This window comes from Narcine bancroftii, chromosome 1 (assembly GCF_036971445.1).
Source record: "Narcine bancroftii isolate sNarBan1 chromosome 1, sNarBan1.hap1, whole genome shotgun sequence".
NCBI lineage: Eukaryota > Metazoa > Chordata > Chondrichthyes > Torpediniformes > Narcinidae > Narcine > Narcine bancroftii.
In genome coordinates this window covers 354449512-354467450 of record NC_091469.1, presented here as the reverse complement: position 1 = coordinate 354467450, position 17939 = coordinate 354449512, and the positions used below count along the sequence as shown (strand labels likewise).

Here is a 17939-nt window from a genome sequence, read left to right as displayed (position 1 = left end):
TACATTTGAGAAAGTTCTTCAATGGATTTAAAGTAGTTTGGCATTGTAGAAATGCATAATATTATGTACCAAGTTTGGGTAAATACAACATGACATAAGGATCAAAGAAAGAACACATCCATTATAACACAGCCTACTGAAAAATTATTTTTAACCTTGTACCCGAGCTGTGGATGAGTGTAGTAATACAATTATTTCCCATTCAAAACTATCCTTTCGCTTTTAACATGAAAGATGTTGATTTATGTGGCATCTCCTTCAACATTTTAGCTAAGTACTACTTAAAGTGTTATCACTTTTGCAATTTAGGAAACATAGCAATCACCCCAAGAGGAAAGAGATAATGATCCGAATAATTTGTTTGTTGGGATAAAAAATGGGCAGCATGCCAGGGATAACCTCTGCTGCCTTCGAGATAGCACAAAGGAAGACAAAAAGACTTCACTTTAGATGTATCATTTTAAATGTAACTTTGCCATTTACGGTATCTGTTGCAGCAAAGCTGTATCTTGATGGGTCGTATCTAGACCTGTTGTGTATTTGTAATATTTAATTTAAAAATTTGTAGATTGTTCTAATAGAGCAGTATAGAGCGCAAGATAGAAATTTATATTTTTTAATGTTTGCATTTAACTTTTAATCTTTTAAAAATAAATTATTTGTAAATTATAACCATACAAATAAAGCATATAATGAAAAATAATTCAAACCAATACAAATACATGTGGTGTATAAAAAGAATAATATAAGAAAACCTCTCTATATACCCCCTTCTATCCCCCCTCTATCACCCTACAAAGAAAAAGAGAAAAAGAAAGTAAGAAAGGGTTAGGAGACCCTCAACAGGGGTGCCTATTATTTTTGAGACCTTAAGGAGAAAGGGATTGTCAAAACCTTATTTATATATTAACACCCATATTTTGTAAATAAAGGCTCCATATGTTTCAAAATATATAATATTTCTTAAATTATAAATAATTTTCTCAAGTGGTATATAACTCTGAACTTCAGCATGTCATCGTTCTATACCCAGATCTGTGTTAAACTTCCAAGTTATGGCAATACATTTTCTTGCTATTGCTAAAGCAATTTGAATGGACTTCTTATGATACAGATTCAATTTCAACTTAGGTTCAATATTCTTAATATCACTCAATAAAAGTAACATTAGATCCTATGGGAATTTAATCCCCAATATTCATTCCAATAATTTACCCATTTCTAACCAAAAAGGGTTGACTTTAGGACACTGCCAAATAGAATGCAAAAATGTACCAATTTCCTAACCACATCTAAAACATGAATCTGAAAGGGTCTGATTCAATTTTAAAAAATTTATATGGAGTTAAATATAACTGATGAATAAAACTATATTGTTCCATTCTATACCTCACATTTATTGTGCTTTTCATATTCTCTCTACATATCCCAATACACTCTCAATCATCTATTTGTTTATTCAAATCTACTTCCCATCTTTGTCTAGAATTATGAAGCCCCATTTTTTGGGCTTTTATATTAACCTATACATCATTGAAATAAATTTCTTTATATTTCCATTATGTAACAATAATTCAAATTCCATCTCTACTGATAATAACGGTTCTTGTCCACAACTTGATAACAAAATCTAGTATTTTCAGGTATCTTGAACTTTGCCTTCATTCTATTAAAATAAATACAATTGCCTGCTTCAAAAACATCCTCTTTCTTCTTAATTCCCTGACACAGCCAAACCTTAAAAAATTTATTTCCCATGGAAAATGGAATCAATTTATTCTGAAATAATGGTGTTTTTCCAGACAATAAACCTCCTGCCCCAATTTCTTTATCAACCTTATTCCAAAGCTCAATTAATGCTTTAATATGGGAGTTTCTCTATTCATTGTTAACAACCTTAAATTCCATTTATAAATAAAATCTTGTGGGCTTGGTTGCCCTATTTTACTAAGTTCTACCCAAGCTGGAATTTTATTTAAATTATTCATTACATTAACAAAATGCAGCTGGGCAGCTTTATAACTATTCATAAAATCTGGGAGCTGCAAATCTCCTAAATCATAATTCCAAGTTAATTTAACCAAATAAACTCTTGCCATCTTTCCATAAAAATTTCCTAACACACGCATTTAATTCTTTTAAAAATTTGGAGGAATTGGAATAGGAATCGTTAGAAAAAGATATTGTATTCTAGGAAAAACATTAATCTTAACACAATTTATTCTTCCTATTAAAGTAATAGGCAACATATTCCATCTTTCCAAATCTTCTTTTATTCTTTTTAATAATAGAGAATAATTTAATTTGAATACTTTTTTAAATTCAGCTTCCACTCAAGCACCTAAATATTTTATTCCCAGATCTGGCCATTTAAAATCAATTACCTTCTTGCAGTTTACATAATCCCCTTTACTAAAGACATAATTTAACTTTTTCCCAATTAATTTTATAACCAGATACTTCTCCAAATTCTTTTAATTTAAGTTCATGTTGACACACTAATTTAATGGATCTGTTAAATAAATGAAAACGTCATCCGCAAACAAACATTTTATATTTTTCCTGATTTGCTTTAATACCCTTTATCTTTGAATCATGTCTTATTAATTCAAAGGGTTCAATTGCTAAAACAAATAGAGCCAGTGATAGTGAGTGGACAACCTTGTCTATTTGATCTAGTCAATCGGAAAATTGTTGACACTTGACCATTAGTCACTACTTTTGCAGTAGCATTCTTGTATATTATTTTAAATCCAGTCAATAAATATTGACCCTAACCCAAATTTTTCCAAAAATTTAAAAAGAAAATCCCATTCTAATCTATCAAATGCTTTTTCTGCATCTAACGCCACTGTAACACTCGTATCACCCCTTTTTGATCTATAAGTTATTAAACTAATCAACTTTGCCATGTTATCTGCAGATTTCCTATTTTTAACAAATCCAGTTAACTTAGGTAAATATTTTATCAGTCTATTTGCTAACACTTTAGCTAATATCTTATAATTTAATAATTAAATCATTCTATATGATGCTGGTTTCAATGGATCTCAATTTTAGGTATTATTGTAATAATTGCTGTTGATAAAGAATTCGGGAGAGAATGAGTTTCCAATGATTGATTTAATACCTCCATAAATGAAGGTATCAAAAGATCCTTACATTTTTTTTTATAAAACTCTACAGAAACCCATCCTCCCCTGGTGACTTACTACTTTGTAATGAACTCATTACCTCAAAAAGGAAAATTCAAATCTTATTGCTCCTGAACATTCAAACTAGATAAATCTATTTGAGATAGAAATTTATTAATCTTATTTTCATCTTGAATTGATTCTGATTGATATAATATTCCTTAAACAAATCATTTATTTTTTGTGGTTTATATGTAATAGTCCCAGAATGTTTTGTTTTATCTGCATTAATTGTTTTAGATACCTGTTCTGCTTTTAATTGCCAAGCTAAAACTATGTGGTTCTTTTTTTCATTTTATCTGAATAACTAATTATCTGTCCTCTTAAATAAGCTTTAAGTGCTTCCCATTTAACAAATTTATTCTCTACTGAATTAGAATTTATATCGAAAAAATATTGAATTTGCTTTCTTGTAAAATAGCAAAAATCCACTTTTTAACAACATAATATTAAACCTCCATCTATATATTGAAGGTTCCTTGTCAGGCATTGTACATACTATTAAAAATGGAGAATGATCTGATAATATTCTAGTTTTATATTAAACAGAATTACTGTGCAGATATTAGAAAAAAAACTATTCTTGAATAAGAATAAAAAGAATAGTCTCTCTCTTTAGGATTTAACTTATGCAAAATAGCTATTAAATTTAGTTCCTTCATCAAACTCATTGTGGTTTTAGCATTTTAGTTTTTGTTTCCAATTTAGTTGATTTATCCAATATAGTATACAAACAATAATTTAAATCACCTCCTATTAATATTTTTCCATATGAATCTGACAAATGTAAAAAAAGTATCTACATTTGGTGAGTACTCATGAGTGTCCACATTTCAGAATAAATTTGACAGTGAACCAGAACATACTTTCCCACAGCATCTATTATAACATTTTGAATTTTCACTAGAACTGTTTTCTTTTTTAATATCAATCTTTTCCAGCAATTCTTTCTTCTGTATTTCCCAAATGTTCCCAGAAGTTTCAACCCTTTCAACTCTGTCCATACAAATATTCACATAATTTCAATAACCTGCACATCCAATTCCATTCTCTGAACTTTCTCTTTAACTTTATTAACTTCTGCACCATACTTCATTGTATCAGTTCTGGCATCCTTTACAACACTTCTAATATCCTATATGTCTTCTCTTAAAATCTGAAATTGCCCCACCATTAATGAAGAAATATTCTTTATAGTTCCACTTTGATTTTCTTCAAGCTCTTCATCTTCATCTGATTCCTCTTGTTCTCCCTTTTGTGCTGTATTGCTACCTGTCAAAAACACAGGTGTTTCTCACAGCTCTGTTCCAAATTCTAATTCCTCCATTCTGCCAGTGCTAGAAGTGGCCCAGTTGAGTCTCCAGTCAGAAGCTTGTTGCTACTTGTTGAGCATGTGTGGGAGTAACCTTTTGTGCATATGGACGATATTCTGGTATTCTTCCAGAGAGATTTGAGCAGCTCCAGCGCCATCTTCCACAGTTCCCCAGGGAAGTGGTGCTGCTGCTGGCTTCAGGAAGGCTGTCGTCGCCTGCTTCGTCCATGAAGGCTTCGGAACTTGAGCTCCAGGCCGTACTTTCTTCATTTCTTTACTCACTGTTAACTTGGTTTTTGCTGTCCTCTTTCCTCTACCAGCCATGTCCAGCATATCACAGGTAGGTTCAAGGGGTTTTAATATCTGTAGATTATTTTAAAAGTAATTATTTTCAGGTTTTAAAATTTTTCCCAGGAGAGTCTTCGTTCCACCTCCTTCCCTCGTGCCATCACGTTCTGCCGCGATTTACCTTTTAATCTTGAAAGGTGGCATCTCTTACAGTGTATTGATTTATCAGTACTGCATCGGGGCTTGGAGTCACATGAATACCAGTAAGTAGAAACCAAGCACCCTTGTTTTCTTCAGCAATAATGGATAGGTTGGGGTTTTTCCATCAACAATCTGGCAACATTCATGACTATTTCAGTGCTGGAACTGACTTCAACAAGGACAATCAGAGGACACAATGTAAAAGAACAAGGCTCTAAGTGTAGCCTGATAGTTTTTTTGTACCTGGTTATAATATCTTGATGTATTTGCAATTATTTTAATTTTTAAAGGTGAATATTAAGAGGAGCTTCCTTTTGCAGAAATAAAAAAAAAAGGTTGGCTGAAATTCATTCAAATATGTTATGCAGAAAAAGAAACAAAACAATCTTAATGGAAGAGGAATTCCCTGTTCTGCCTGGGGAATGAAAGTACCATTGAGCACTAAGGAGATTTCAGCTCAGCTGCCAGTTTTTCTCTAGAAGATAAAGTTCCTACTAAACAATAACTTCAATTTAAGCCTTTCTATTATTTGAATTCCTTCTGTGTCAGTAAGTTCCTTAAAGACTGTTCTACTGTTTGTACCTGGCTATTTGACCATTTTCATATTTGTTCTGGAATGGTGGCTGAGCCTTCAATTGTCTAGGCCCTAAGTACTGGAATTCTCCAACCCATTTACTTCTCCACTTTTTCCTTTCTTTCTGAAAGGGTTACTTGGATCTTTGTCTAAGGTTTTGGTCTCTGCTCCAACATCTAAAGTCTTTTGTTTGATAATGCTCCAGTAAAACATATTAAGACTTTTTCTTACAGTGAAAATGCTTTATCAATGGAAGTTGTTGGCTCTGCTGCGTCTTCAATGCACCATTTGTGCTACTCTTGTATAATCCAAGTCCAAGTCAAGTTTATTGTCATCCAATTGCACAAGTACAACCCAACGAAACAGTGTTCTCTGGTCCTCAGTGCAAAACACGTAGACACACAACCAGACAGAACACACATACAGACAAACAATAAATACTCAGGATGTATTCATATACAAAAATAAATATTTTTTCATGAATATGGGAGTCGTGAATAGTTAGTGTGAGCAGTTACTTTGGCCATTCAGAATTGTCACTGCCCATGGGAAGAAGCTATTCCTCAGCCTGCTGGGACTGGCTCTAATTCTCCTGTATCTCTTCCCTGATGGGAGCAGCTGTAAGATGCTGTGTACAGGGTGTTCTCAATGATTTTGCTCACCCTCTTCAGATAATGATCCCAGTAGATCACATTGATGGGGGGGGGGGGGGGGGGGGGGAGGGGAGAGGGAGACTCCAGTAATCCTCTCGGCCACTCTTATGGTCCTGTGGATTGACTTCCAAAGCTTTTCTCTGCAGCAACCGTACCACACTGTTATGCAGCCAGCCAGGATGCTCTCTATAGAGCTCCTATAGAAGGTTAACATAATGATGGCCAGTTGAGTTGACCACTTCAGTCTTCTCAGGAAGTGCAGTTCCTGTTATGCCTTCCTGACAAGTGAGGAGATGTTAAGTGGACTCCAAGAAACTTGGTGCTCTCCCCTCTCTTCTCTACAGAGTTGTTGATGTGTAGTGGAGGGTGGCCATTCCTGAAGTCCACAATTATCTTCTGCATCTTGTCCACATTGAGACTCTTGTGGTTACTTTCGCACCATTTTATGAGGATTTTCCCCTTCTTCTCTGTAGTGCAACTCATTGTTGTTTCTGATGAGGCCAAATGCTGTTGTGTCATCTGCAAACTTGATGACATGGTTGGAGCTGGATCTGATGATAGTGTTTCTGTATTATTTATTTATTCCATCAGTACTAAAATACTACAGGGCTGTGTTCTCAGCCCCCTGCTCTACTCGCTATACACCTATAACCGTGGCTTGGTATGACAATAACACCATCAACAAATTCATGGTCAATAGCACAGTAGTGGGTTATATAAAAAGGGGTGATTAGTCAGCATACAGGAGGGAGATTGAAAACTTGGCTGAATGACACACCAACAACCACCTCGCACATGATGCGGGGGGAGTAAGAGGAGGTGGATTCCGAGAGCTCCCAGGATTTTTGAATACAAACGAGGTCAAAACCTCAACTGACCAGTCCAAAATGCCAAAAAAGGACATGAAAAGAATTTTTTTAATGCAACATGGCAAAAAAAAGGCAAGTCTGCAAGCAAGAGTGCAAAAGAATCACCACCGAGGCGAGAAGGCAAGCCTGGAATGCTGCGTGGTGAGGAAAATGGTGGGACCGCCCCAGGTCCTGAAATGGGAACTGCAGCTCCAAAGGAGGAACTCGCCAGATGGGGAGAACAGGTCCTGGACAAATCCAACATCTGTGCCTGGCAGGTACAGAGGAAAACCCCTCTGGAAGCCCCTGGAGAGAAGTAAAGGGCTGGGTCCCCCCTCCCACAGCAGGATCGCAAAGTCAGGCGCGCTCGTGGAGGGTGCGAAGCCTGAGGTGAAGTCGGCGTCGGTGTCGGGTGTGGGGCAGCAGTAGCAGCCCCCGTGGGGAACAGACCTGCCCAACAAAAGGGGAAACTGCAAGAAACTGATGTTGTTGCCGGCACTAAGGGAAAGAGTGAAACTTATCTCTGCCCTGGCAGCAGGTCAAGAGTGAAACTGCAAGTCTCAGCGGGAGTCCTATCAGCAAGTGACTTCAGAGGAAGCAGAGCAGCCTGTGAGTCCAGCACTGGATCAGAGGAGGCTGGGAGCACCAGCAGCAGTGAAGAGGGGTCCAGCAGTCCAGAGGAGGAAGAGTCCAACGGCCGGGGGAGACCCTGTGAAGCTATGAGCCCCAGGGGAAAAGTACTGTTAAGGAAAAGTAAGCAGGGTGGTTCAGAGCCCTCCCTGCAGAATGTAATTAACAAATTAGGGCAGATGGAGGGCAGGCTCTTCCTAGCTGTGGACAAAAGTGCCCAGGACATAGGGTGCTCTGGACCCTATCCAGTTTTTCCCCTATCTGGACTAATGGGCAGGGTGACTGAGGCAGAAGGAAGAATAAATAAAAATGAAGATGATATCCATAGTATGTCTAATAAAATGGAAAAGTTGATAAATGAAAGGGAGAGCATCTGGAAGAAGCTGGATGCCTCGAGAATTATAGCAGGAGGAACAATATTAAAATAGTGGGGCTAAGGGAGGGGGTGGAAGGTCAGAACCCAGTGCGGTTGTTTCAAACCTGGATCCCTGAGGTGTTGGATGAGGAGATACTGGGTGAAAGAATAGAGGTGGAGAGAGCACACAGGTCCCTCTTCCCCAAACCTGGTCCCAGACAAAGATCGCGCTCTGTTCTGGTGAGGCTGTTGCGGTACCAGAAGAGTGAGAAAATATTAGGAGCGGCAGCGATTGTGGCAAAGAGAAGGGGATCACTCTAGAGTTAAAGGGAAACAAAATCTTTTTCTACCCAGATTTTAGCTCAGCATTCCTGAAGGCCAGAAAGACATTTGAACCGGCTAAGAGACTGCTCAAGCAGAAGAAATATGAATGAGTGTTGAGGTACCCAGCCCCCTGAAAATATCATTGCCAGAAGGAGCAAAGAATTTTTTTTTAAATCTGGAAAAAGCCCGGGAATATGCCACAGGCTTACTCACACTGGGGAGCACAATGGGAATGTAAAGTCTGGTCGGGGCTTCGCCTGCAGTAGTTTTAATAAGTAATAGTAATAAATTTGACCCGCAGGGGGTATATATACATGCCTTAGACTATAATAACATGATATTTTTTATGGTACAGGTGCACGATCCTTTATCCGGAACCCTTGGGGGACAGTGTTTTCCGAAATTTGGATTTTTCCGGATTTCGGAAAGCCCACCCGAATTGTGCTGCCGTATCCACCCCCACCCACTTCCAGTCGCCCGACTGCTACCCCTAAGTGCCGGTCCCTCAGCCACCTCCCCAAGCGCCGGTCCCTTGGCCACCTCCCACAACCGCCAGTCCCTCGGCCGCTCGGACATCTCCCCCAACCGCGATCCCTTGGCTGCCCAGATGTCTCCCTCAACTGCAGTCCCTCGACTGCCTCCCCTGACCGTGGTCCCTTGGCTGCCCGGCTGCCTCCCTCAACCGCGGTCCCTTGACCGTCTCCCCTGGCCGCCTGGCAGTCTCCCCCGATATCTGGTCCCTCAGCCACCTCCCCCGATAGCTGGTCCCTCAGCCACCTCCCCCGATTGCCGGTCCTTTGGTCATCCAGCAGTCTCCCCTGGCAGTCTTCCCCGACCGCTGGTCCACTGGCCACCTCCCCTGACTACCAGTCCTTCCCACGGCCACCTCCCACAATCGCCGATTCCTCAGCCGCCTTCCCTGACCGTTGGTCCCCACTTGCCGGATTTTGGACCTTTCCGGATTTTAGATGTCCGGATAAAGGATTGTGTACTTGCATCTAAATTGTATAAATGCAGATGTTAAGCAAGAGATTAGACCAAACAAATGAAAAGTTGTAATAGTAGTTTTTCCTGGTAAACTCAGGAGTTGGGGAAAGGAGTTGAAAGGTGCTGGTGGCACAACCTGTTGTTGGTAATCAGTGATGATTGTCAACAAAATAGAGGGGGGGGGGAGAGGTAGTGTGGGATGGAGGGTTAACGGGGTGGGTAATAGTGGGTTTCGAGGAAGTATGATTGTAAATTTTTTTTGCATTTGGGTTTTATGCTGTTTTGGTTAGTTATTTGAGTTGTTGTTCTTGTCTTTTTCTTTCCCCTCATTTTATATTTGTCTACTCTCACAGATCGGATGGAACGGAGCAAGGGCTGGACAGTAAGAGGTAGGGGAGTCATGGGAGGGGTGGTAGCCGGGGGGGTGGAATCTGGGGAAGGGCCTGGGGACAATGACTAAGAGCATAAGGTTTGTCTCTTTAAATGTCAATGGCTTAAACTGTACAGTGAAACAGAAAAGGGTCTTGGCACACATTAAAAAGATGGGAGTAGATTTGGCTTCCTTCAAGAGACGCACTTAACAGAATGGGAACATCAAAAGTTAAAAAGGGAGTGGGTGGGCCAGGTTGTATCCTCCTCATTCGGCTCAAAAGTAAGGGTAGTAGAGCTTCTAGTATGGAAAAGTGTTCCAGTGCAGGTGCAGAAGGTGAACGCAGACAAAATGGGAAGATTCGTAATGGTTCATTGTCAAATATACTCAGAATCCTGGACCCTAGTCAATGTGTATGCCCCCAATTTTGATGATGAAAATTTATACAGGACATTTCCCTCCGTTTGGCAGAGGGGAAGTAGTATGTTTTAATAGGGGGCGACTTTAATCTATGTCTGGATCCTGTGTTGGATATGTCCACAAAATGTATAGCTAGGACCAGACCGGCGAAAGCCACCATTGACTGTATGAGAGAATTGAATTTAATAGATGTGTGGCGTAGAAAGGAATTACTCATTTTACTCTAAACAACATGACTCCTACTCTAGAATAGATTTTATTTCTGGCCTCAGCCCATTTAGAGGGTAGGATCATGTAAGTCGAGTACAGACCGAGTCTCTTCTCAGACTATTCTCCCATGGTCTTGACTATAGACATGCCAGATTAGCAGGACACAGCATTCAGATGGCGTCTTAACACTCTGCTGTTGAAGAAACCGGAATTCTGTAGCTTTATAAGATTTCAAATAGGCCTGTTCTGTCAGGCTAACTGCCCCTCTACTTCAGATAAATTTCTTCTGTGGGATACCCTCAAGGTGAACTTGAGGGGCCAGGTAATTGGGTATACGAAGATGGAATCTTTTACAATGGCGATTGTTATGATGATCTTGAAGAAGGGTAAAGATCCACTTATGCCCTCTCCCTATAGGCCAATTTCTCTGCTGAATACTGATTACAAGATCCTAGCCAAAGCCGTGACAAACAGATTGGCATTACATTTGCCGAAATTGATAAATAAGGACTATACAGGCTTTGTGCAGGGGAGGTATTGATAGTCTGCAGAGTGTTATGCATCTGGCACAATCTAGAAATGAAAGGGGTCTGGCAGTTTCATTGGATGCCGAAAAGGCCTCTGATAGACTGGAGTGGGAATTTTTATTCAAAGTGCTGGTCTTGGCAGGGTTAGGACCAATTTTTCAAAATTGGATCAGGGCCCATGGCAAAAGTTGTAACCAATGGGGAAGTTTCTTCAGCCTTCCCACTCACCAATCTCATAGACAAGGATGCCCACTCTCACCAGCTCTCTTCGTATTGGCAATGGAACTGCTGGCGGAAGCCGTTCTTCAGGATCCAGACATCAATGGTTATAGAGTGGGCCAGGAGGAACACAAAATCAATTTATTTGCAGATGATGTGCTGATATATTTGACAGAACCTACGACTTCCCTGTCTAGGCTGCACAAGGTACTGGAGGACTATGGGAGTTTTTCTGGGTATAAGAGTGAGGCGATGCCAAGGGAAATTATATTCAATTTAAAGTAAATAGTAATTTAAAGTGGCCACAGAAGGGGATCAAATGCCAAGGTGTTAATTGATAGTAAATTGAATAATTTATACAAATTGAGTTATGTCCCCTTGCTGGGAAGAATTGAGGAGGACTGAAAGAAGTGGATGCCCCTGCCTATCACATTGGTGGGCAGGGTTAATTGTATCAAAATGAATGTGTTGCAAAGACTCCAGTATTTTTTCCAAAAATTGCCTGTGCCATTGCCCCAGGGTTTCTTCAAGCAGCGGTATGGTGAGAAGGTTTCTCTGGAACGATAAGGTGCCAAAGGTCTCTATAGAAAAATTGACGTAGGATTATAGTCTAGGCAGATTGAAATTGCCAGACTTCAAAAAATATTATTGGGCAGCTCAATTGAGATGCATTTCCTCTGTCTTTCAGGGAGGAGATGTACCATCTTGGGCACAAATTGATCTGCGCTTGCTGGGTGAGAAGATAGCAGATGATTTTATTTATAAATGGTAATTAAATTGTTAACAGGGAAGAAGTGGAGCCCCATATTAAAACAAGTGATTAGTATCTGGGCCAAAATTAACCAGTATTTGAATATTAAAGTGGGGCTGTCACCAAAAATGCCCTTGACTCCTAATAAATTAATACCACTGACAGAGGGTAACAAGATTCTGGACATCTGGCTCCATAATGGAGTCAGATGTATAGAGGACTGTTACAAGCAAGGGCAATTAATGTTGTTTGAATAGATTAAAAAGAAATGTGATTTACCGAATAAAACATTCCACTGCTTTCTTCAAATAAGGTCTTTTCTACGGGATGTATTAGGTCCAAATATGGCCCTACCTCATTGCAGTAACATTGAGGCCCTTATTCAAAGGGGGATCAGCAAAAAAATTTTTTCAGCATTGTATTACCTGTTCCAGTCAGAGGGACCCAAATCGGGCCTTCATAGGTTGAGAGAAAGATAGGAGTCGGACTTAGGCATTGCAATTGGTGAGAGGTGTTGGTCCAACCTGTGCCAGGAAAACATGACCATGGTCATCAATGCAAGATACAGGCTGGTCCAGTATTACTTTTTGCACCAATTGTACATAACACAGCAGAAAATTATCAGATCTAAATCAGAACTCTCGGACAAATGCTTCAGGTGTGGTGTTGCAACTGGGACGTTTGTGCATGCAACCTGATCATGTACCAAGGTGAGGTCCTTTTGCGTAGATCTAGGCCAAGTCCTGGAGAAAATTATGGGTAAATGATTCCCCCAGGACCCAGAGGTGTTTCTGCTGGGGAATATAGTGGACATAAGGCTTACAATGAAGCTGTCCAAATTTCAACTCCAATTTGTGTTAATTGCATTGGCAGTGACCAGGAAGTTCATTGCAATGTCCTGGAAGTCTGACTCTATTCTTAGTATCGAGCGATGGAATAGGGAAATGCAAAGTTGCGTTCCCCTGGAGAAAATAACTTACAATCTGAGAAACAAATGTAGCACTTTTTGTAAGATATGGGAGCCATAGATGTGCTATATAGGAGCATGGAAGAAATTGCTTTCCCCGTTCCCTGCTGCCTCTTCCTCTCTCCTGTACTGGTCCTGGTCAAGGAAAGTCAAGAATGAGTACCAGCCCGGAAACCGTCCATTGAGCTGCAACAGTCCCTGCCCTTTTGTTTTTCTTTTTCTTTCTCTTGTTATTTGTTTTTTTTTCCAACGTAAATGTTTGTTATTGTCATTGTAGTATGAGTGAGCCGTCCTGATTTATAGGTGGAGGGAGGGTGTTTGGTAGAGACATGGGCTTGTATGTAAAGTCATAAAGCAAAAGAATACATGTATATGTATATGTGATTGTGAACTGCCATCGTTGGCTGGACGCGACGTATGACTGTACAAGCTTGTGTGAAAATATAAGTAAGATATTTTAAAAAAAACAACCTCACACTCAGTGTCACCTAAACAATGGAACTGATTGTTGACCAGGAAGGGAAAACAAGAGATGAACGATCCACTAATTATTGGGGGATCATAGGTTGAGAGTGTGAGCAAATTTAAGTTCTTGGGAATCACTATCTCGGAGGATCTTTCTTGGACCCAACACGCTATTGACATCATGAAGAAAGCACATCAGTGCCTCTACTTCCTCAGGAGTTTTCAGAGGTTTCATATAACATCAAAAACCCTGGCAAATTTCTACATATGTGTGATGGAAAATGTGCTCACCAGCTGCATCACGGTCTGGTATGGGGACACCAGTACCCCTGAGAGTAAACCCCTGCAAAAGGTAGTGGAGACAGCCCAGGACATCACAAGCAAAACCCTCCCTACTATCGAGAACATCTACGGGAAATGCACAATCATGAATGAGTAATAGATGCAACAAGGTTTGCACCACTAGGTTCGGGAACAGCTGCTTCCCCTCCACCATCAGACTCTGCAACAACAAACTCAATCAGGGAAGCATTTAAGGACTCTTACCTTTGCACGTTATTTTTTTTCTCTCTGTATTGCAGTCAGTTTGTTTACATTAATTTATTTGTTTGCATGTGAATATTGTATACAGTTTTTTTTGCATTGCCAATAAGTGGTAATTCTGTGCCTGCAGGAAAAATAATCTCAGGGTTGTATGTGATGTCATGTATATACTCTGACAATAAATCTGAAATCTGAATTATTTATTCTCCTTGATTAATGTTTGGTTTCAGATACAAACTGATGCTACATTCCAACTTTCCCGAGTTACAGTGCCAATATTTCAACAAATGGAAAACACTCTTTTCCTCATCACACATGGGTTTATTCTGCTAATCTCCTTATCCATCCCCAACCCTATTTGCATTTGGCTATGGTCGTGATTCAGAGAATGGTGCCCTCAGGATCCGGCATTTTAAATTTATAAACAAGGGTGGTGATGGAGGAGGACTAGTTAGGTTTGTTACCAAGAATGAAGTAGAGTGCCTTGAGGCTTTCTCTTAGGGGGGGATGGAGGTGTATATGGACTGAATGTCCATGGTGAAATGATGCATCCAACCCAAGGAACTGAAAGTTGATGAAGTTGTGAGGGGTTCTGGATGTAGGTGGGAAGGGACTGAACCAAAGAGGACAAATTGGTGTCAAGGTATGACACAACTTCTGTTGTGGATCATGGGGAGAAAGTAGAGACAGGTAGCATGGGTTTGCAGTTAAAGGCTGTGGAAGAGAGATTGCCAGAAGCAATGAGGTCAGTGATGGTGCAGGAGACAGTGGCCTGATATTTCTTGATGGGATCCTGTTCAAGGTAAAACACAAAAGTCTGCAGACACCGTGGTTGAAGTTTAAACACAAAACTGGAGAAATTTAGCAAGTCAATTGTGTACTTTATATTGTAAAGATAAAAATTATTCAGACACCTGATGGCATTTTTCCATACATTGATGAAGGGCTCAAGCCTGAAATGTCAGTTATGTATTTTTATCTTTGCTGTATAAAGGACACTGTTTGACCTGCCGAGTTCCTCCAGCTTTGTGTTTTTACTTCTGTTCAACATGTAAGAAGTGTCTGAGAGCTGTCACTTGGCATTAGCAAGGTAGAGATCAGTGCACCAGACTACAACAGCTTGACTCTTATCTTCAGGTTTGATTGTCAGGTTGAGATTGTTATGGAGGGTGGTGAATTCCAAGGGGGTAAAACTGGAATAGGTGAGATGTAGATGGTTTACGTCTTGGCAGCAGATGGAAATGAAAAGATCCAGAGTGGGCAAAAGGGCAAAACAAGGTGTCCAGGAGGAGGAAGATGGTTTAAGTAGCATACTCAGTGGGGAGGTGTGGAATCCTTGGTGAAAAAGTAGGCTTGAGATGGAGAAGACAGGAGTTTAGTTTCATGGTGGGCACAGATCATGATATGTGGAAAGCATGTGATATGTGACAAGTCTTAATTTGGCCTCAAATCTGGTATGGGAATTGTGGAATAATCTAAAGTCCATTCTTTTTCAGTGTAGTTATAAAAACGTAACTATATTGTAAATTTCATTAGTTTCTATAATTATCTCTGGACTCCTTCTCTGAAAGGAAGGTAAAGTTAGAACTTTTTCATCATATTTAAGAGTAGAGTAGCACAACTCGCAGAGCTGCTGCTTCACAGTGGTTCAATCCTGACCTCAGGTGCTGTCTGCATGGAATTTGCAGCATGTAGTTTCCTTTCTCATCTCAAAGGCATGCAAGTTGAATTGACTGCTCTAAATTGCCCCATTTATATAGGTGTGTGTAAAATCTGGAGGGTGTTAATGAGAATATAATCAGTGGTTTTCAAACTGCCCCCCTAAATTCATATTCCACCTTAATCAATCCCTATGCCATGGGTGCTCTGCGATTAGTAAGGGATTGCTTAAAGTGGTATGTGAGTGGAAAGAAAAAGTTTGAAAACCACTGTTTTAATCGTACCTAATTGACTTGTAACATGCACAGTTACATAACTCCAAAGGAAGTGGGCCAATGACAATTTTTCTCAAACAAAATATTTCAGTAACAATTGGGTCTAGAGTATAGATTCTTAAGGTAGGGCATATGAATATTTTAGTGGGGTGCATACAAATATTTTAGTGGGGTGTAGGAATATTTTGGGAAATAATTAAAAAGTTGGTTTTACCATTATAATTATATTTTTTATGAACGGTCTTATTATCATCCATTCCAAATTATCTCATTGGTGATGAGGATTCCAAATTATCTCAACACTCATGTCTCCATCCATGCCCCTTTACTTTTTAAGTTCAGTAGTGAGTGAGACCAGTATCTGAATGTATCTTTGTGCACTAGCGTATTGTTGGGGGGGGGGGGGGTCCACCCCAGGTATAGACATTTACCAAGTTATAGTATTTCCCAATTTCAAAATATGTCATCTTCAAGGAAACGTGAGCAACGATATTCCTAATTATTATCTTATTAATCCAATAAACCAAACTTTGTAGTTGCAGATTTAAGTAGCTTTTTCTTTCTTTGGCTTGGCTTCGCGGACGAAGATTTATGGAGGGGGTAAAAAGTCCACGTCAGCTGCAGGCTCGTTTGTGGCTGACAAGTCCGATGCGGGACAGGCAGACACGATTGCAGCGGTTGCAAGGGAAAATTGGTTGGTTGGGGTTGGGTGTTGAGTTTTTCCTCCTTTGCCTTTTGTCAGTGAGGTGGGCTCTGCGGTCTTCTTCAAAGGAGGTTGCTGCCCGCCAAACTGTGAGGCGCCAAGATGCACGGTTTGAGGCGTTATCAGCCCACTGGCGGTGGTCAATGTGGCAGGCACCAAGAGATTTCTTTAGGCAGTCCTTGTACCTTTTCTTTGGTGCACCTCTGTCACGGTGGCCAGTGGAGAGCTCGCCATATAACACGATCTTGGGAAGGCGATGGTCCTCCATTCTGGAGACGTGACCCATCCAGCGCAGCTGGATCTTCAGCAGCGTGGACTCGATGCTGTCGACCTCTGCCATCTCGAGTACTTCGACGTTAGGGGTGTAAGCGCTCCAATGGATGTTGAGGATGGAGCGGAGACAACGCTGGTGGAAGCGTTCTAGGAGCTGTAGGTGGTGCCAGTAGAGGACCCATGATTCGGAGCCGAACAGGAGTGTGGGTATGACAACGGCTCTGTATACGCTTATCTTTGTGAGGTTTTTCAGTTGGTTGTTTTTCCAGACTCTTTTGTGTAGTCTTCCAAAGGCGCTATTTGTCTTGGCGAGTCTGTTGTCTATCTCATTGTCGATCCTTGCATCTGATGAAATGGTGCAGCCGAGATAGGTAAACTGGTTGACCGTTTTGAGTTTTGTGTGCCCGATGGAGATGTGGGGGGGCTGGTAGTCAAAGGCGAGAAATCAGACTGCTCAAACTACAGGGGAATCAAGTTGTTCTCCATTGCAGGCAAAATCTTCGCTAGGATTCTACTAAATAGAATAATACCTAGTGTCGCCGAGAATATTCTCCCAGAATCACAGTGCGGCTTTCGCGCAAACAGAGGAACCACTGACATGGTCTTTGCCCTCAGACAGCTCCAAGAAAAGTGCAGAGAACAAAACAAAGGACTCTACATCACCTTTGTTGACCTCACCAAAGCCTTTGACACCGTGAGCAGGAAAGGGCTTTGGCAAATACTAGAGTGCATCGGATGTCCCCCAAAGTTCCTCAACATGATTATCCAACTGCACGAAAACCAACAAGGTCGGGTCAGATACAGAAATGAGCTCTCTGAACCCTTCTCCATTAACAATGGCGTGAAGCAAGGCTGTGTTCTCGCACCAACCCTCTTTTCAATCTTCTTCAGCATGATGCTGAACCAAGCCATGAAAGACCCCAACAATGAAGACGCTGTTTACATCCGGTACCGCAAGGATGGCAGTCTCTTCAATCTGAGGCGCCTGCAAGCTCACACCAAGACACAAGAGAAACTTGTCCGTGAACTACTCTTTGCAGATGATGCCGCTTTAGTTGCCCATTCAGAGCCAGCTCTTCAGCGCTTGACGTCCTGCTTTGCGGAAACTGCCAAAATGTTTGGCCTGGAAGTCAGCCTGAAGAAAACTGAGGTCCTCCATCAGCCAGCTCCCCACCATGACTTAAGTAGCTT

At 40.7% G+C, this 17939-nt stretch overlaps 1 long non-coding RNA gene across 1 annotated transcript in view; it reads right to left on the bottom strand.

The window, feature by feature from the left end:
* The window catches only part of LOC138749707 (uncharacterized), a 54864-nt gene that overhangs the window by 25062 nt on the left and 11863 nt on the right, over positions 1-17939 (bottom strand). Inside the window, exon 2 of the long non-coding RNA XR_011348838.1 lies at positions 12289-12387. This is a non-coding gene — a long non-coding RNA (uncharacterized lncRNA). The remainder of the gene's footprint in view (positions 1-12288; positions 12388-17939) is intronic.